At 38.9% G+C, this 16,965-nt stretch overlaps 1 pseudogene; it reads right to left on the reverse strand.

The window, feature by feature from the left end:
• Nucleotides 1-9,478: 9,478 nt before the first annotated feature.
• Nucleotides 9,479-16,965, reverse strand: part of LOC112619306 — a 42,665-nt pseudogene continuing 35,178 nt past the window's right edge.

The following is a 16,965-nucleotide window of genomic DNA, read 5'->3' on the forward strand; positions in this document are numbered from 1 at the left end:
TAATTAAACTAAAGAGCTTCTGCACAGCAAAACAAACTATCATCAGAGTGAATGGACAACCTACAGAATGGCAGAAAATTTTTGCAGTCTATCTGACAAAGGGCTAATATCCAGAATCTAAAAAAAAACTTAAACAAATTTACAAGGAAAAAAAACAAGCAACCCCATCAAAAAATGGGTGAAGGATATGAACAGACACTTCTCAAAAGATGACCTTTATACAGCCAGTAAATATATTAAAAAAGCCCATCTTCACTGGTCATTAGAGAAATTCAAATCAAAGCCACAATGAGAGACCATCTCACACCAGTTAGAATGGTGATCATTAAAAAATCAGGAAACAACAGATGCTGGAGAGGATGTGGAGAAATAGGAACAGTTTTTACACTGTTGGTGGAAGTGTAAATTAGTTCAACCATTGTGGAAGACAGTGTGGCGATTCCTCAAGGATCTAGAACCAGAAATACCATTTGACCCAGCAATCCCATTACTGAATATATACCCAAAGGATTATAAATCATGCTACTATAAAGACACATGCACACATAGGTTTATTGCAGCACTGTTCACAATAGCAAAGACTTGTAACCAATCCAAATGCCCATCAAAGATAGACTGGATAAAGAAAATGTGGCACATATATACCATGGAATACTATGCAGCATAAAAAAGGGTGAGTTCATGTCCTTTGCAGGCACATGGATGAAGCCGGAAACCGTCATTCTCAGCAAACTAACAGAAGAAGAGAAAACCAAACACTGCATGTTTTCACTCATAAGTGAGAGTTGAACAATGAGAACACATGGACACAGGAAGGGGAATATCACACACCAGGGCCTGTCGGCGGATGGGGGGCGGGGGAAGGGATAACATTAGGAGTAACGCCTAATGTAGATGACGCGTTTAGGGGTGCAGCAAACCACCATGGCACATGTATACCTATGTAATAAACCTGCATGTTCTGCACATGTACCCAAGAATGCAAAGTATATAAATAAAGAAAAGAACTAGAAAGGCAAGAGCAAAATAAACCCAAAATTAGTAGAACAAAACAAATAAAGATCAGAGCAGAAATAAATGGTTTTGAAATGAAGAATATACAAAAGATCAATGAAACAAAAAGCTGTTTTTTTAAAAAAGTTAAACAAAATTGAAAAACCTTCAGTTAAACTAAGAAAAAAAAAAAAAAAAGAGATGGCCCAGATAAATAAAATCAGAGATGAAAAATGAGATATGAGAACCAATATTGCAGAAAGTCCAAGAATCATTAGTGGCCACCACGAGCAACTATATGCCAATAAACTGGAAAATTTAGAAGAAGTGGACAAATTCCTAAACACACATAACCTACCAAGATTCAACTATAAGGAAATCCAAAACCTGAACACATCAATAACAAGTAAAAAGACCAAAGCTGTAATAAAATGTCTCCCAGCAATGAGAAGCTCAGGACCTGATGGCTTCACTGATGAATTCTACCAAACATTTAAAGAAGAACACCAATCCTACTCAAACTATTCAGAAAAACAGAGAAGAAGGAATACTTCCAAACTCATTCTATGAGGCCTGTATTATTCTGAAACCAAAACCAGATAAAGACACATCAAAAAAGAAAACTACATGCCAATATTTCTGATGAATATCGATGCAAAAATTCTCAACCAAATACTTGTAAACCAAATTCAACAACACATTTAAAATATTCTTCATAGGCTGGGCGTGGTGGCTCATGCCTGTAATCCCAGCACTTTGGGAGGCTAAGGCGGGCAGATTACTTGAGGCCAGGAGTTTGAGACCAGTCTGACCAACATGTCAAAACCCTGTCTCTCCTAAAAATACAAAAATTAACCGGGCATGGTGGCATGCACCTGTAACCCCAGCTACTTGGGAGACTGAGGCATGAGAACCACTCAAATTCAGGAGGCAGAGGTTGCAGTGAACCAAGATCATACCACTGCATTCCAGCCTGGGCGACAGAGTGAGACTCTGCCTCAAAAAAAAAAAAAAAATAAAATAAAATAAAAAATAGAATAAAATATTATTCATCATAACCAAGTGGGATTTATCCCTGGGAACAAAGGATGGTTCAAGATATGCAAATCAATCAGTGTGATCTATTATATCAACAGAATGAAGGACAAAAACCATATGATCATTTCAATTGATGCTGAAAAAGCACTTGATAAAATTAAACATCCCTTCCTGATAAAAACCCTAAAAAAACTAGATATAGAGGGAACATACCTCAACATAATAAAAGTCATATATGACAGACTGATGTATCATAGTGAATGGGGAAAAACCAAAAGCCTTTCCTCTAAGGTCTGGAACACAACAAAGATGCCCACTGTCACCACTGTTATTCAACATATAGTACTGGAAATCCTAGCTAGAACAATCAGACAAGAGAAAGAATTAAAAGGCATACAAAAAGGAAGAAGTCAAATTATCTATGTTTGCAGATGATATAATCTTATATTTGGAAAAACCTAAACAACTCCATAAAAAAATCTATTAGAACTCAAATTCAGTAAACTTGCAGGATATAAAATCAACATACAGAAGTCAGTAGCGTTTTTATATGCCAACAGTAAACAATCTGAAAAAGAAATTAAAAAGTAACTCCACTTACAATGGCCACAAATACAATTAAATACCTAGGAATTAAACTTAAAGAAAGTAAAAGTTCTCTATAATGAAAACTATAAAATGTTAATGATAGAAATTGAAGAGGACCCACAAAAATATGGAATGATATTCCATATTCACAGATGGAAGAATTAATATGGTTAAAATGTCCATACTACCCAAAGCAATCCACAGATTCAATGCAATTCCTATTGCAATGTCAATTGTATTATTCACAGTAATAGAATAAACAATCCTAAAATTTATTTGGAACCACAAAAGACCCAGAATAGCCAAAGCTATCCTGAGCAAAAAGAACAAAACTGCAGGAATCACATCATCTGACTTCAAGTTATACTACAGAGCTATGGTAAATAAAACAGCAAGGTACTGACCTAGAAACAGACACATAGACCATTAGAACAGATTAGAGAACTGTTAAACAAATTCATATGCCTACAGTAAATTCATTTTTGATAAAGGTGCCAAGAACAAACATTGGGGAAAAGAGTCCCTTCTATAAACGGTGCTGGAAAAACTGGATATCCATATGCAGATGAATGAAACTACACCACTATCTCTCACAAAAATCTAATCAAAATGGATTAAAGACTTAAATCTAAGACCTCAAACTAGAAAACTACTGCAAAAAAAAAAATTGCAGAGACTCTCCAGGACATTGGTCTGGGCAAAAATTTCTTGAGTAGTACCCCACAAGCACAGGCAACCAAAGTAAAAATGGACAAATGAGATCACATCAGGTAAAAAAAAGCTTCAGCACAGCAAAGGAAACAATCAACAAAGAGACAACTCATGGAATGGGATAAAATACTTGTAAACTATCCATTTGACAAGGAATTAATAACCAGAATATGTAAGAAGCTCAAACAACTCTATATAGAAAAAAATCAAATAATCTGATTTAAAAACAGAGAAGAGATTTGAATAGGCATTTCTCAAAAGAAGAAATACAAATGGCAAACTTGCATACAAAAAAATGCTTGACATCAGTGATCAGCAAAGAAATGCAAATCAAAACTACACTGGTATATCATCTTATATGGCTTATATGCAAAAGACAGGCAATAACAAATGCTGGCAAGGATGTGAAGTAAAGGGAACCCTTGTACACTGTTGATGAGAATGTAAATTATTGGAACCACTATGGAGAACAGTTTGAAGGTTCCTCAAAAAACTAAAAATAGAGCTACCAAATGATCCAGCAATCCCACTGCTGAGTATACACTCAAAAGAAAGGAAACCAGTATACTGAAGGGATATCTGCACTTCCATGTTTGTTGCAGCACTGTTTACAGTAGACAAAATTTGGAAGCAACCTAAATGTCCATCAACAGATCAATGGATAAAGTAAACTGTAGTACTTATACACAATTGAGTACTATTCAGCCATAAACAAGGATGATATCCTGTCAGGTCACTATGTTAAGTGAAATAAGCTAGTCACAGAAAGATGAACATCACATGTTCTCACCTATTTATGGGATCTAAAAATCAAAACAATTGAACTCATGGAGACAGAGAGTTCTTAGAAGGATAGTTACCAGAGGCTGAGAAGGGTAATGGGTGCATGAGAAGATGTGGATGGTTAATTGGTACAAAACAGTTATTAACAGAAAGAGTGAATAAGGCTCAATATTTGATCGCATAACAGGGTGACTACTGTTAGTAATAATTTAATTGTACATTTAAAAATAAATAAAAGAGGCCAGGCAGGGGGGCTCACACTTGTAATCTCAGCACTTTGGAAGGCCGAGGCAGACAGATCACTTGAGGTCAGGAGTTCAAGATCAGCCTGGCCAACATGGTGAAACCCTGTCTCTTCAAAAATACAAAAATTAGCCAGGTGTGGTGGCAGGCACTTGTAATCCCAACTACTCAGGAGGCTGAAGCAGGAGAATTGCTTGAAGCTGGGAGGCGGAGGCTGCAGTAAGCCAAGACCGCACCGCTGCACTCTAGCCTGAGCAACAAAGTGAGACTCTGTCTCAAAAATAAAGCCAGGTGCAGTGGCTCATGTTGTAATTCCAACACTTTGGGAGGCAGAGGTAGGCGGATCACCTGAGGTTGGGAGTTCGAGAGCAGCCTGACCAACATGGAGAAACCCCGTTTCCACTAAAAATACAAAATTAGCCTGGTGCGGTGGGCGGGCACATGCCTGTAACCCCAGCTATTCAAGAGGCTGAGGCAGGAGAATCATTTGAACTTAAGAGGTGGAGGTTGTAGTGAGCCAAGATAGTGCCACTACATTCCAGCCTGGGCAACAAGAGCAAAACTCCATCTCAATCAATGTAAAACAAAATAAAAATAACTAAAAGAGTATGATTGGATTGCTTATAACACAAAGGATAAATGCTTGAGGGGACAGGCACCCCATTTTCCATGACGTGATTATTAGGCATGTGTATCTGCATAAAAACATCTCATGTACCTATAAATATATACTGTGTACCCACAATATTTAAAAATACAAAATTTTTAAAAGAGATGAAGAATATCTTTGATACTTAGTAGAATGGACACGACAAAGGAAAGAATTAGTGAGTCTCAGTTTATGTCAATAGATACTTCTAAAGTAAAAACCAATGATGGGCCAGGAATGGTGGCTCACACTTGTAATTCCTGCACTTTGGGAGGCCAAAGTGGGAGGATCACTTGAGGTCAAGAGTTCAATACCAGCCTGGGCAATAGAGTGAGACCCCCATCTCTACCAAAAAAGAATTTGGCTGGGCGTGGTGGCTCATGCCTGTAATCCCAGCACTTTGGGAAGCCAAGGTGGGCGGGTTACTTGAGGTCAGGAGTTTGAGTTCAGCCTGGGCAACATGGCAAAACCTCATCTCTACTAAAAATGCAAAAAATTAGGCAGGCATGGTGGCGCATGCCTGTAATCCCAGCTACTTTGGAGGCTGAGGCAGGAGAATTGCTTGAACCTGGGACAGGGAGGTTGTAGTGAGCCAAGATTACGCCACCGCACTCCAGCCTGGGTGACAGAGCATAACTCTATCTCAAAACAAACAAACAAAAAACAATAACAACAACTAAAAAGATTAAAAACCCCCAGAATATCCAAGAATGGTGAGACAACTACAAAAGGTGTAACATACACTTAATGAGAAAACCAGAAAGAGAAGAATAACAGAAAGGATCAAAGAAACATTTGAAGCAATAATGACTGAGAATTTCCCAAAATTGATGTCTGAAACCAGACCACAGACCCAAGAATTTTAAAAAACAACATGCAGGGTAAATACCAAAAAATCTATACATAGGCATATATAGATTATAATAAAATATATGTCTTCCCAGGTAAATAAATTTGATTTGGCGAATCATACTGTAAATTACACTATAAACAGAAAGATGTAGTATAAACAAAATCATAAGACCAATGCTAGAGTTGCAAAAAGTTATCTGTAATGTAGGTAGTGAATAAAATATCTGAAATATACAAAGAGCTCCTACAAAGTGAGATGATAATTTAGTGGGCAGATGATATCACCACTGACAATAAATGTTTTTATCTTAGTGTGTTTGTACTTTATAAAAATAACAAGGGGCCGGGCATGGTGGCTCACACCTGTAATCCCAGCACTTTGGGAAGCCAAGTCAGGTGGATCAACTGAGGTCAGGAGTTCAAGACCAGCCTGATCAATATGGTGAAACCCTGTCTCTACTAAAAATACAAAAAATTAGCTGGGTGTGGTGGCAGGTGGCTGTAATCCCAGCTACTTGGGAGGCTGAGGCAGGAGAATCACTTGAACCAGGGAGGCGGAGGTTGCAGTGAGCTGAGATCGCACCACTTCACTCCAGCCTGGGCCAAAGAGCAAAACTCTGTCTTTCACACACACACACACACACACACACACCAAAAAAAAAAAAAGAAAAACAATTTTTAAAAATTCTTTCAAACTGACATATAGGTAAGAAACTGAAGCTTCATTTCCAAGCGGCTTTAATTGTCCTGGGCATTATTTTTCTTACTGAGAAGCTAGCTGCCAAAATCAGGTGAACTGTGTAGCTGTGTAGATTCGACTTGGAAGATTTGCCCCAGGTTATGCAGCTGGGCAGTAGCAAGAGTTGTGCTGTACTTCTGGTTCCCATCCCATGGTTCTTTTATATCTTCCATGAAAAAAATGGCTCCCCCCAACCTCCTACAAAGTATAAGGATATTTTAGTAAAAATATACATGCCCATACACGAGACCCAGAAGAGCTCATGTGTGTCTCATGAAAACTGAAGCAAACCTGGAAAGCATGAAACAACTGGCAGCCAGTTCCAGGGGAAGCTTAATTTTGCCTACCTTTGTTTTATCATCTTTTTCTTTTTTACAGAGGGTCTCTAGAGCAAACAGTGTTGTGAGTTTAACCTAGCAATCCATGGAGCAGAAGCAGGAAGCAGGCTCAGCGTCCAGCCGGTGGATAAGGGGGACCTGTATAATTGTGCAGTTATGAGAATTTGGAAGGCTCAGCTCCCATATAGCATATTATTTCTTCCATCCAAATAACATTTAATGATTTGGTGGATAGTGATCTCCTGACCTTGCTCCACTTCTCAGAATGAGGGGGATTCAAGCACAGCATCTGTTAGTCACACTTCATAAATTAATTTGGTTCTTTGGCGTCTGTCTACAATGCTGTGTAGCAGGGAAAAATAATGGCGAGATGATAAGCAGAGCCACTGCATCCCACAGACAAAACAACTGTGAAGAGACTTTCCATTTTTAAAAAAACAGTTATTGTGGTGTTGTCTAGATAGTCATAATGTCATCTGTATGGTTGAAAATGTAACCAGGCTGGGCGCGGTGGCTTATGCCTGTAATCCCAGCACTTTGGGAGGCTGAGGTGGGCGGATCACCTGAGGTCGGGAGTTTCAGACCAGCCTGACCAACATGGAGAAACCCCATCTCTACTAAAAATACAAAATTAGCCGGGCGTGGTGGCACACGCCTGTAATTCCAGTTACTCGGAAAGGATGAGGCAGGAGAATTGCTTGAACCTGGGAGGCGGAGGTTGCGGTGAGCCGAGGTCGCGCCACTGCACTCTGGCCTGGGCAACAAGAGCGAAACTCCGTCTCAAAAAAAAAAAAAAAAAAAGGAAAAAAAGAAAATGTAACCAGGACATAAGGACATATCACTGCCAGTCCCTAGAATAAGAAAAAGTTTTCTCTCAGTATGAAAGGAAAAAAGAAGCATAGAGTTCAGGCTAATAACCCTCAGAAAAACTCCACTGAAAAAGAATCACTGATCTGTGCTTTCAGCCTGAAAATTCTGATTGTTGCTCTCATCTGTTCTTATTTTTGGCTGTAGTAATGCCACCAAATGATTACTTTCTAACAAAACCACAAAAAGTTTTGTACATAAAAATTAGTGGGACTTTTGGCTGGCAGTCATCTGACAATGTCTAAGCTGAGAATAATTACAAAGCTCTGGTGTCTCTCATCTTCTGCCTCCAATAAATACCTTCAAGATATTTGTTACTTTTGCCTTTAATTGGAATGGTAGTGTACACACACACACACACACACACACACACACACACACTTAATGTAAGCATTTGTTGGGGGAATGGCAGCCCTCATTCAATCTTCACAAAGTTGCTTTCAGGCTTACATCTCTCTAGATACGCTACATTTCTGATAGATGTTTCCAAGATAGTAGATGGCAAATTCAGTTCATATACATCTCAAAAACTATATTATACAAGTAAATGGTAGGTAATGGCAGGGATTCTTATCCCTGGTATCCATCGTTTGGTATCTAAGACTATCCAAGATTGATAGTCTTAGACAGTGGGGAATCTGATTAATCTGTAGCTGCTTATCCAACAGACTGGCTGGATGGCAGATCTGCCAAATGGGCAGTGTGAGTTCCTACAAAAGAAAAAGAAAACGTAACCAGAAGAATTCTGCCATGGAGGATTTAAAAAATGATATTATTGATTTTAAAATGTAAAATTTTGTTAACTTCTACAGTTCAAATTAATTTAATTAATTAATTAAATTTAGAGGTTCTTTAGAAGACAATTTTTAAAAATATTTTCTTTAATATTTTAGCTACACAGATATATTTCAGAATACAGATACATTTCAGAAGGCCACTGGAAAACTTTAACAACTTTTCTAGAAGGTTGGTCTGGGCACCTCTTACATAACCCCATGCCCAGTGATGCTGCCATTCTGATCTGTAGATATGGGGCCAGCTCCCTGCCTACCAGACCTGGCTTTGATGTGCTGCTTATCCAAGCCACAGACCTTCCACCCCCAGCGGACACTATTCCTCTGGCTATATCCAAACACCTGCAGAGGCCTCGATGTTTTTTCTGTCTAGGCTAATTTGTAAAGGGTTTTCCAGTGTACCCAGAGTTACCAAATTTTGTTCAATTCAGTGCCCTTGAGGAAGTACTAGTGTACCATGCAGGGCCTGGGTTTTACTTTGGCTTTTACAGTTTGTTTCCATTTTCCCATTTCACTTCTTAAAAATCTGTAGCTAGGCTCTGTGATGGCATTTAGTTTACATTACTTAGTAGCTATACAACAATTTAAGTATTAGAACATGGTAGGTGTGCCTTGAATCTAACGACAGGGTCAGAGGTGCCAGGACATGAAAGGCGAGTAGGCCTGTGAGGTGGTCCGACAGCTGGACCCAAAGGACTGAGAGAACTGACTTCAGATCAGAACAGTGCTGAAAAGACAGGGCCAGATGATTTGCTACAAAACTTTTCAGGGGCCAAAGTAGCAGTGAACAGGTGCAATCCCAGACTGGCTCTGTCTAAAGCCCTGTCTATGACGAGGAACATTTTAAAAGTGTCTCAATACCTGTGTGCCTGCAGCTCTCATGTTAATAGACAAACGACAGTTTGTCCTTCCCAATGTCAATGGCATTAAAATGAACTTTTTTTCTTTCAGAACAAGTTTGCCCTCTCCCTTGTTTTCCAGATACTCCGGTATCTGGAGCATCCTCAGAAAATATACTGGAATGGTAAATGAGCAGTTTTATCACATAGCATTAAGCAGATATGTTTAATTCCATATTATTTAGAAAGGAATCTAGGAGTTGCATAAAAGTGATGCACAACATAATCCAGAATGCGGAATAATGCCCAACAATGTTGATGGAAACCTATGAGAATTGTTAACTCGTGAAAAGTCTTTGATTAGGTTTTTTCTGGTAGAATCTGAGCCACTCTTTCTGCCATTTATTATGGTTTTAATGTGTCATTTCAGTGTAAGAAAACAGGAACAGAAAATGTTCTTTTTCTGTTATCACAGCACATTTGTATTGCTCCATATACTTACCCAGAAACTCCCTCAGAAAGAACAGACCCCCACAGTGGATAATATAATTTTACTTACACTTCTATGCATAGAGCAAGTTTCTGTACTTCTAATTTGTAAGTGTGGTATATTAAATATTTGGAATATGTCTCTGCTTAAGTTATCTGTGCAAGTGGATCTGATCTGGGGGAGGTAAGGAAGATGGCAACATTTCCTATTATATAAATCCTTGAATGTCCTTGAAGGTAGCAGTCAACACTACCACCCTGATTCAGTCAGGCTAGGATTCTGAGTAAAGTTATCTTAACTCTTCCTGGTATGACCTTTGACCACCAAGAATGACGAACATTTTAAAACATGTGAGTCCTGTGGTACAAAAGAATCTGCCTGGACACTACCTCTTAACATTTTGTATTTGAGTGTGCAACCTGGGAGCACTCCCAGAACCTGCCCTGTGCTGGGAAGCATAATCACCTTCTACACATTTTATTCTGAGGTTTGAAATCCTGTTAACTGTGGATGTGCCCACTTTGGCATTTTTCTAATGTCTCGTCTGTGTGAGTAATGTAATCTGAAACTTCCTAAGTGTAATTTCCAAGGAACTAATCCAAAAACATTAATTTTAAACAAATATTTTTTGAATCCTGCGTAGAGTAGTTTAGCTAAACTCTGTAGCCTGATCATGTGGAGCACTGGGACAGGAGTGTGTGTGAAAGGTGGATCATTTGCCTGCTGACCTGGCAGGATAACTGAGGTGGCTCCAACCCTTCCCCCGATAAGACCTCAGTGCAACTCACTGACAGCTCCTCCAGCCACCTCTGTCAAGGCTGGGACTTCTGCCCATCATTGGGTATTGCACTTACCCACCTGCTTTAGCCACAGTGGGTTCTTACCCAGGGATACTTCCCCTACTGGCCTGAAGCCTGACCATCAAACCAGTAAATACAATAATGGAGGAAAATAAATTAAAAAGTACATGCCAGAGGGGAATGAGATAAACGTCAAGAGACCTCTACCATTCCAACTCCATAGAAGACAATGAACTTGCTCACACATGGAGCACACTGCTACTACAACTAGCATATGAGAAAGTCATCATGCAAAGAATCTCTATAACCAAGGCACTCTTACAGAGTCTTCACCCCTGAAAGCACCAATAACCGAATTAGGCTATAATTAACTATAAGCATTAAAGTCACATCCTTAAGGGGAAAAATTTTAAAAACAGTCAAATCAAACATAAATTCAAGAATAATTGGAAGAAATAGGCTACCCCAATGAAAAGGAACTAGAAAAGTAACTCTGGTAATATGACAAAACAGGGTTCTATAACACCCCCAAAAGATCACACTAGCTTTCCAGCAATGGATCCAAACCAAGATGAAATCTTTGAAATACCAGATAAAGAATTCCAAGGTTGATTTTTTTTTCTTTTTCTTTTTCTTTCTTTCTTTTTTTTTTTTTTTTTTTTTTTTTGAGACAGAGTCTCACTCTGTTGCCCAGGCTGGAGTGCAGTGGTGCAATCTCGGCTCACTGCAAGCACTGCCTCCTAGGTTCACGCCATTCTCCTGCCTCAGCCTCCTGAGTAGCTGTGACTACAGGCACCCGCCACCACGCCCAACTAATTTTTTGTATTTTTAGTAGAGACAGGGTTTCACCGTGTTAGCCAGGATGGTCTTGATCTCCTGACCTCGTGATCTGCCTGCCTCGGCCTCCCAAAGTGCTGGGATTACAGGTGTGAGCCACCACGCCAGGCCAGAAAGTTGATTATTAAGCTATTCAAGGAGGTACTAGAGAAAAGTGGAAACTATCAAAGAAATTTTAAAAGCAGTTCAAGATACGAATGAAAAATTTTCTAGAGAAATAGATATTATAAAGAAAAAGCAATCACAACTTCTGGAAATGAAAGACACATTTAGGGAATTACAAAATGTCATGGGAAGTTTTAACAATAGACTGTAAAAAGTGGACGAAAGAATTTCAGTGTGTGAAGATATACTTTTGAATTAACCCAATCAGATAAAAATAAAGAAAAAAGAATCAAAAGAAATAAAGTCTTCAAGAAATATGGGATTATGTTAAAAAAAAAAAAAAAAAAAAGCCAAACCTAAGAATAATTAGTGTTACTGAGGGAGAGGAGAAAACAAAAAGTCTGGAAAACTTACTTGAGGGAACAATTAAGGAAAACTTCCCTGGCCTGGCTAGAGATTTAGATTTAGATAAAGCACTCCTCAGAAATTCTCTGCAAAAAGATCTTCACCAAGGAATATAGTAATCAAGCTATTTAAAGCCAAAATGAAGGAAAGAATTATAAGAGCAGTAAGATAAAAGCATCAGGTAACCTATAAAGGAAAACCCATCAGACTAAGAACAGACTTGACAGCAGAAACCTTACAAGCCAGAAGGGATTAGGGTCTGATCTTCAACCTCCTTAAACAGGATAACTGTCAGCTAAGAATTTTGAATCCAGCAAAACTAAGTTTTATAAATGAAAGAGAAAACAAGTCATTTTCAGACAAATGCTGAGGGAATTTGTCACTACCAAACTAGCACTATAAAAAACTCTAAAAAGAGTTCTAAACCTTGAAACAAAAGCTCAAAATGCACCAGAATAGAACTTTCTGAAAGCATAAAACTCACAGGGCCTAAAAACAATAACACAATGAAAAAAAATCTAGATAACAATTAACATGATGAACAGTATCTCACATCTCAATATTAATGTTGAATGTAAATGGCCTAAATGCTCCACTTAAAAGATACAGAATGGATTTTAAAAAATTACAAACCAAATATCTACTGTCTTCCAGAGACTAACCTCACACAGAAGGATTCATGTAAACTCAAGGTAAAGGGAGCAAAAAGATATTCCACACAAATAAAAACCAAAAGCAAGCAGGCATAGCTACTCTTATATCAGACAACAGACTTCAAAGCAACAACAGTAAAAAAAAAAAAAAAAAAAAAAAAAGACAAAGAAAGTCATTATATGATAAAAAGATCACTCCAAGAAGAAGATATTACAGTCCTAAATTTATATGCACCTAACACTGGAACTCCCAGATTCATAAGACAATTACTACTAGACCTAAAAAATGAGATAGACAGCAACACAATAATAGTGGAAGACTTCAATGCACCATTGACAGCACTAGACAAATCAGAGACAGAAAGTCAACAAAGAAACAATGGACTTAAATGATGCACTAGAATAAATGGACTTAGATATTTACAGAACATTCTACCAAAGAACTGTAGAATATACATTCTTCTCATCAGCAGGTGGAACATTCTCCAAGATAGTGTTAAATACAGTGAGTTCTGTATGTTCAGTTCTTTGTTCTCCATTTTAAAGTTGAACTTCCTCATTCTTGTCTCCTTGACCCTAGTTTCAGTAAACAACATTTTTCACCAGTTCTAATCAGTAGTTCACATCTGTTCCCCTGGTCACCTGCTCCATGCTGAGTCACTCCTGGTCACCTGCTCTGAGTCACCTTTAGTCACCTGTTCCATAACTGTCCTTCCCACCGAAACTGCTCACCCCACCATTCTGGTTCATATCCCTGCTCTCTTTAAAATAGCCAGTCAGAATTAGCTTAGTCTGTGTGGTCCAACCCTGGCCAATAGGGGAACGACAGACACAGCAGTAGGGGTTACCTGTATCAGACATAAGAACCCTTCCCCCTCCCTTGTTCAGGTGTGCTCTCGCAATTGCTCCATCTAAGAGATGCACCCTTCTATAGAAGTAAAATTGCCTTGCTGAGAAAATTCGTGTTTGAGTGCTATTTCTTTTGCGGCACCAAAAATTTATTTCTAGCAAATTTGGGGGCCCATCTGGGATTCCCATTCTCCTCTGGGGAGGGTCTAGACCTCTCCCATGAGGAGACATGGCCCGCTGCCTCATTGCAGCGGCCTCGGGGGTAAGGAATTGAGACCCACCTGGTGTGATGAATAAACCCGGACTCAGCAATGCAGAAAGAAACCGGCTGGCAACCTGGGGGAAAGGATCCTCACATACCATGGTGACCAGGTAATTCTGTGCACAGACCAAGGTAAGAAACATCACAGGGCAGCAAAGTATTTCCTTGGTGGTCAGGATATTCTGGGGGATGAAAGTGTGTGTGAATGCAAGGAGCCTCCAGCAGGTGGGGCTAAAGGATAGGCGAGACAGCTCTAATATGAGAGATTGAGTCTAATAGCCCTAGCAAGCCCCCAGAGGAGGATAGGTAAGACATCTGTAACACGAGAGATTGAGCCTAACCAGGACCCAATATGGGAAATACCCCAAGTAAGGTAAGAGATAAAAAGGATAAAGTTAACAACAATAATATTCCCCCTAATAGTCCCCTAGGCCTAACGTTAAAATATTAGAAGAAGAAAAAAACCTTAGAGAAATGATAATTGAAAGAATTCGAGAGTCTGTAGCCCACATCCAAAGCATTACAAAAGCTTTCAATATACAACAAGGAAAAGATGAAAGACCTATAAAATTCCTAGGAAGACTCAAGAGCAAATGAGGAAATATGTAGGTCTAGAATTAGAAGACTCCCCTCAAATAAGGGATGTTAAAGCTTTATTTTGTAACTAATAGTTGGCCAGATATTAACAAGAAATTACAAGAGATAGAGAACTGGAAAGATAGACCTACAGAAGAGCTTCTAAAAGAAGCCCAAAAAGTATATGTAAAAAGAGATGAAGGAAAAACAAAAGCAGAAAGCAAAAATTGTGCTCTCCACCATATAATAAAGTACCCGGGGGCCAGAACCTATAAAGAACCTAAACCCCCACTCTCCAGGCAATATAAAGAGTACGAAATAGTAAAGCCAGAAGACTCAAAGGTAGAAAAAAAAAGGGACAGAACGAATGTTTCAGATGCAGAAAATTAGGTCACTTTAAAAGACAATGTCCTGAAAGAAAAGAAAGAAAAAGTCATCCCACTTAAAGCTTTTGAAGAAGACTATGGAAGTCAGGGGCTCTATCTTTTTTTATCTTAAGTCCCATCAAAAGCCCTTAATAAATTTAGAAGTGGGATCTAAACTTAAGCTTATTACCTTTTTAATCAACTCAGAAGCAGCTCACTCCTCGGTTTGTTATCTTCCATCCAGTGTAACTTGTTCACAATAATTTTTTATCTCAGGAGTAAAAGGAGAAGCGTTTAAAACAAAAAATCTTAGAGGAGACAGGAGTAAAATCCAAAAACTGATCAGCTAATATCAAATTTCTGTCAATTCTGGACACAGAGACAAATCTATTAGGAAGATATTTAATGCTAGAATTAGGCTTAGGCCTCCAAATCAATCATGGAAAATTCCTCCCCTCCCCTCCCTAATCTTGCTCACCACCACAGATGAAGAACACATTCATCCGGAGATATGGTCAAAAGACCGGAATTGAGGAAAGTTAGATTCCTCTGATTCATGTTAAATTAAAAACCCCTAGGGAAGTAGTAAAGCGAATGCAATACCCTATTCTTTTAGAAGCCAGGGTAAATTTAAAACCTGTAATTGAAGATCTTCTTTGTGATGGGCTTCTTAAACCCTGTATGTCTCCCTATAACACTCCAGTACTGCCTGTGAAGAAGCCAGATGGGTTAGTGCAAGACCTTAGAGCTATTAATCAAATAGTCCAAACTACACAGCCTGTTGTTCCCAATCCTTATACTATTATCAGTAGGATCTCATACAGTCACCAGTGGTTTACAGTAATAGATTTAAAAGATGCCTCTGGGCTTGTCCATTAGTAGAGGGCAGCCGGGACGTATTTATCTTTGAGTGAGAAGACCCTCACTCTGGTTGAAAACAGCAATACCAATGGACAGTCTTACCCCCAGGGGTTTACGGAGTCTCCACATTTAGTCAAATATTAGAACAAGTCATTTAATTAGCAAAGGTAAACAGAAAATTGAGCTTGAATGAATTAAAGGCCTCATATCCTTGCCTCTGCCAGAGACTAAACAAAAACTTAGAAAATTTTAAGGTTAGTCAGATACTGTCATCTATGGACAGACTCTTATGCCCTAAAAACAAAACCCTTATACAAAAAGCTCATGCAAGATGGGCCAAACCCCTCATTTGGCAATTATCAGAAATCCAACAGGTAGAAAGGTTAAAACATCTATTAGTAACTGCCCCTATCCTAGCTTTACCCTCCTTAAGCAGCCATTCCATCTTTTTGTCAGTGTAAACAAGGGCATAACCTTAGAGGTACTCACCCAAGAGTATGGAGGCCACTTGCAACCCGTAGCCTTCCTATCAAAAATCCTAAACCCAGTAACCTGCAAATGGCCCAGATACATTCAATCTGTAGCAGCAACTGCTTTGCTAACAGAAGAAAGTAGAAAAATAACTTTTGGAGGAAACATCACTGTGAGCACACCTCACCAGGTCAGGACTATCCTAAGTCAGAAAGCAAAAAGGTAGCTTACTGACTCAAGAATCTTAAGGTATGAGGCTATTCTGGTAGAAAAAGATGATTTAACATTAACCACTGATAATTCGTTTAACCCAGCAGGTTTCCTAAAAGGGGATCCAAATCTAGAGAAAGATCACACATGTTTAGATTTAATTGATTACCATACAGCAGTCTGACCAGACCTAGGAGAAACTCCCTTCAGGACAGGACAACACTTATTTATAGATGGCTTTTCCTGGGTGATTTAGGGAAAATGACACCATGGGTATTCAGTAATTAATAGAGAAACTCTTGTAGAAATAGAGTCAGGAAAATTGCCTAATAATTGGTCTGCTCAAACGTGTGAGCTGTTTGCACTCAGCCAAGCCTTAAAGTACTTACAGAACCAGGAAGGAACCATCTATACTGATTCTAAGTACACCTGTGGAGTGGCTCATACATTTGGAAAAATTTGGACTGAACAAGGTCTTACTAATAGCAAAGGCCAAGACGTAGTCCACAAGGAATTAGTCACCCAAATATTAAATAACCTTCAGTCGCCAAAAGAAATAGTTATTGTCCATGTCCCTGGACACCAGAAAAGCCTTTTGAAAGCTGAGGAAATAACCTAGCAGACCAGATAGCCAAACAGGTGACCAT

Source organism: Theropithecus gelada, chromosome 2 (genome assembly GCF_003255815.1).
Source record: "Theropithecus gelada isolate Dixy chromosome 2, Tgel_1.0, whole genome shotgun sequence".
NCBI classification, from domain to species: domain Eukaryota; kingdom Metazoa; phylum Chordata; class Mammalia; order Primates; family Cercopithecidae; genus Theropithecus; species Theropithecus gelada.